This window comes from Otolemur garnettii, unplaced genomic scaffold (genome assembly GCF_000181295.1).
Source record: "Otolemur garnettii isolate 467f Iridium unplaced genomic scaffold, OtoGar3 scaffold00011, whole genome shotgun sequence".
Taxonomy (NCBI): Eukaryota; Metazoa; Chordata; class Mammalia; order Primates; family Galagidae; genus Otolemur; species Otolemur garnettii.
The window spans coordinates 27,437,065-27,441,939 of NW_003852406.1; the positions used below are offsets into that span (position 1 = coordinate 27,437,065).

Genomic DNA, 4,875 nt, shown 5'->3' on the forward strand with positions numbered 1-4,875 from the left:
AAAAAAAAAGACTAGGGCGCTAGCCACATACACCAGAGCTAGTGGGTTCGAATCCAGCCTAGGCCTGCCAAACAATAACAACTACAACCAAAAAATATCTGGGCGTTGTGGTGGGTACCTATAGTCCCAGCTACTTGGGAGGCTGAGGCAAGAGAATGACTTAAGCCCAAGAGTTTGAGGTTGCTGTGAGTTGACTCCATGGGACTCTTACCCAGGGCAATAGCTTGAGACTCCGCCTCAAAACAAACAAACAAACAAACTATATATCCAGGACAGCTTCATGTAAACCCCAAAACTCAGAGATAAAGGAGTTTAGAAGTCAACTAAATGAATCATGAATTCCTTTGTAACCCCTTTCCAGGCCAGCAAAGTATTATCAGAATTCCTGTCCAAAGTCACTTTACCATCTCCTTAGGTAGGATATTTTTCTCTGAATCAAGAATTCCAACACTGAACACCAAACAATATGTAACATTAGGGTTCAAGTCAAAGTTCTAAAACATGCAGCAGCATTGACATTACACCATGATACTAAAATATGGATCTAGAAATTATCTGGAAGCAAATATCATCATATATCCTCCAGACTTAGCCTTCCACCTTAAACGGGAGCTCTCTCTCCACTTAACACCCTCTCCAACAATAGCCACCATGACATCATTTTCCTTTTTTTTTTTAAGAAAAAAACCTTTAATTTACAATTCTGATCTATGCATAAAATTCATTTTTATATCACAGTTAAAGACATCAATTTCCTCATCTCAATGGCGAGATTCTTTTTTTTCCCCCATTTTCTTCTTTTTTTCCAGATTAATATGAGAGTACAAACAATTGGGTTCCAATGTTTGCATTTTTTAGGTAAAGTTTCTGTTGTAGTTGTGTCCCGCAGCCAGGAAGTGTGCCATATACCTTACATGGTGTCCATTAGGTGGGCGCAAACCAGGCCTGATTCTTGAGAGATAGGGTCTTATTATGTTGCCCAGGCTGGCGTTGCCTCAAATTTCTGGGCTTAAGCAATCTTCCTACCTCAGCCTCCTGCGAGGCTCAGATTACAGGGATACATCCAATTTGATGGCCAGATTCTTTAAATTCATCCCCAGTTCCCTCATCCTCAGTTTACTCTATTCTGGTTTCTTCTCAATCCAGCTACTAAATTGAAAGCCCGTGCTACAGTGAGCAGGATCTTCATGTAACTGAATCTACTGGACTCTTTTAGTCTTCTTTTTCTTTCTTTTTTTTGAGACAGAGCCTCAAGCTGTCCCCCTGGGTAGAGTGCTGTGGCATCACAGCTCACAGCAACCTCCAACACCTGGGCTCAAGCGAGTCTCCTGCCTCAGCCTCCCAAATAGCTGGGACCACAGGCGCCCGCCACAATGCCCGGCTATTTTTTGGTTGCAGCCGTCATTGTTGTTCGGCGGGCCTGGGCTGGATTTGAACCCGCCACCTTAGGTGTACATGGCTGGCGCCTTAGCTACCTGAGCCACAGGCGCCAAGCCTTCTTCAACTCTTTCAAAGTCCCTTTTGTGGGCATTTTTTTCCTTCATTTGCTCAATCTATTCACTCAATGACTCATTCATTCATCCTGCAAATATCTGTAGAGCAACTATTATGTGCCAGGTACTAAGTGCCTAGGGAATAAAACAAACTAGATCTTTGTTTATATTCTTCTCTATCCATCCCTAAAATCAAATTCAGAAGACAGTATTAGTTGTGGGATCACAGGAGAGTATATGTCCTACCTAAAAAAATCAAATTCAGTTTTGAAAATAGTAGACCAAAGAAAGCAAAAGATCTGTGAGGTTGTATTATCTTCCTATTTCTCATACTCTCCAAAGATGACTTCCATCCATTCTCATAGCTCCAATATTCAGCTCTACTTCAATCTGAATTCTCTGTCTAGTCTAGACTTCTTGTCTGAATGCTAGGTACATGTCCCATCTGCCTAGAGGACATGTCTATTTGGATATCCCAAAGGCACTTAAACCTTAAGATGGCCAAACTGAACTCATGACCTTCTCTCTCGACACACCTGCACTTACTTCAGTGTGTCTTAAATTAGAGAATGCCACCATTATTTCTCAGACACCCAATTCAGAAACCTGAAATCCTTAACTTCTCCCTTCTCACACACCAGTTTAAGCAACCCTGTTGTAACAATTTTACTTCTAGAATCTGCCTACTTTCTCCCTTTCTCCACCTCTCCTGCCATGTTTAATAACACCCCAATCATCTCTCCCAATCAGTACAGTGCCTTCTAACTGGTGTGTCTCCAGTATAGCCCTTCTGATCCATTCTCCAAATCAGTGAGAAAAAAATATTTTCAATCCCTTTTTTTTTTAAGAGACAGAGTCTCACTTTGTCATCCTCGGTAGAGTGCTATGATGTCACGGCTCCAACAACCTGCAACTCCTGGGCTTAAGCGATTCTCTTGCCTCAGCCTCCTGAGTAGCTGGGACTACAGGTGCCCACCACAACACCTGGCTATTATTTTGTTGCAGTTTGGCCGGGGCCGTATTCAAACCCATGACCCTCAGTATATGGGACCGGTGCCCTACTCACCAAGCCACAGGCGCCACCAAGAAAAAAAATCTTTTCAGAATGCAAATATGGGCTCAGCGCCTATGGCTCAAGCGGCTAAGGCGTCAGCCACATACACCTGAATTGGTGAGTTCGAATCTAGCCCCGGGCCCACCAAACAATGACAGCTGCAACCAGCTGCAACCAGCTGCAACCAAAAAATAGCTGAGTATTGTGGCAGGCACCTGTAGTCCCAGCTACTTGGGAGGCAGAGGCAGGAGAATTGCTTGAGCGAGCTCGCTTGTGCGCGCGCTCTCTCTCTCTCTCTCTCTTTTCACTAAGCATGTGAACTTGCTGTTCTCTCTGCCGTATCTCCCCTCCTGCTCTATTCCTACTTATATTTCAGATTTTTTTTTTTTTTTTTGGCAGTTTTTGGCCTGGGCCGGGTTTGAACCCGCCACTTCTGGCGTAAGGGGCCAACGCCCTACTCCTTGACCCACAGGTGCCACCATATATTTCACATCTTTTTTTTTTTTTTTGAGACGGAGCCTCAAGCTATCCCCCTGGGTAGAGTGCCATGGCATCATGCTCACAGCAACCTCCAACTCCTGGGCTCAAGCGAGTCTCCTGCCTCAGCTTCCCAAGTAGCTGGGACTACAGGCACCCGCCACAGCGCCTGGCCATTTTTTGGTTGTAGCCATCATTGTTGTTTGGCAGGCCCGGGCTGAGGATTCGAACCCGCCACCTTAGGTGTACGTGGCTGGCGCCTTAGCCGCTTGAGCCACAGGCACTGAGCCTATATTTCAGATCTTAATTTAGAAGTCATTTCTTTCAGGAAGTCTTCCTTGACCTTAACTAAATGTGCTTCTACAGAATCCATCGTGTCCTATCATAATGTTCCAGATAGTAATCTCTGTGCCTGAAACTTAGTAGGTCTACAAGAAACATCTGTCGAACAAATGAATATTGAACAAGCTGACCCACAAGATAAGTCAGAGTATTAGTCCTAAATTAATCCCAATGCTTATCTTAATTTTCTTGGCTCAGCACCCGTAGCTCAGTGGTTACGACGTCAGCCATATACATGGGGGCTAGTGGGTTAGAGCCCAGCCCAGGCCTGCTAAAATAACAATGACAACTACAACAAAAAAAATAGCCAAGCATAGTGGCAGGTGCCTGTAGTCCCAGCTACTTGGGAGACTGAGGCAAGAGAATCGCTTAAGCCCAGGAGTTGGACGTTGCTGTAAACTGTGACACCATAGCACTCTACTGAGGGCGAAATTAGTGAGACTCTGTCTCAAAAAAAAAAAAAGAGAGAGAGAGAGAAGGATTTTCTGGCCCCAAAGTATTCATAACATGCCACACAGTGTTTATCAAGCATGGTATCAATTGATAAAGTGAACATATGCAGGGGTGGCGCCTGTGGCTCAGTGAGTAGTGCACCGGCCCCATGTACCAAGGGTGGCAGGTTCGAGCCTGGCCCTGGCCAAATTGTAACAAAAAAATAGCCAGGCGTTGTGGTGGGCGCCTGTAGTCCCAGCTACTTGGGAGGCTGAGGCAAGAGAGCTGGAGGTTGCTGTGAGCTGTGACTCCACAGCACTCTACTGAGGGTGGCAAAGTGAGACCCTGTCTCTAAAAAAAAAAAAAAGCAAACATATGCGCAGATGCAGAATCTGTGCCCCTTCAAATAACAAAAACCAAAACAAAGATCAAATACTGCTGATGTAGCTATATTAAATTAAGTAATTAAGGTAATATCAAGTACCTTATAGTACATTAAGGTGCTACTAAGATAATGGACTTAGGCAGTCGGTAGGGAGCCAGCCACATACACCCAGGCTGGTGGGTTCAAATCCAGCTCAGGCCAGCTAAACAACAATGACAACTACAGCAAAAAAATAGCCAGGCATTGTAGTAGACACCTGTAGTCCCATCTACTTGGGAGGCTGAGGCCAGAGAATCACTTAAGCCCACGATTTTGAGATTGCTGTGAGTTGTGATGCCAGAGCACTCTACCAAGGGCAACATAGTAAGACTCTGTCTCAAAAAAAAAAAAGATAACAGTGTGGCTCAGGGAGTAGGGCACCAGCCCCATATACCGAGGGTGGTGAGTTCAAACCCAGCCCTAGCCAAACTGCAACAAAAAAATAGCCAGGCATTATGGTGGTGCCTGTGGCTTAGTGGGTAAGGCACCAGCCCCATATACCAAGGGTGACGGATTGAAACCTGGCCCCAGCCAAACTGCAACAAAAAAATAGCCAGGTGTTGTGGCAGGCACCTGTAGTCCCAGCTACTCAGGAGGCTGAGGCAAGAGAATTGCCTAAGCCCAGGAGCTGGAGGTTGCTGTGAGCTGTGATG

General features: G+C 45.2%; 1 protein-coding gene across 1 annotated transcript in view; it reads right to left on the reverse strand.

The window, feature by feature from the left end:
• PTPN9 (protein tyrosine phosphatase, non-receptor type 9) overlaps positions 1 to 4,875 on the reverse strand; it is a 107,312-nt gene that overhangs the window by 47,340 nt on the left and 55,097 nt on the right. The window lies entirely within an intron of this gene.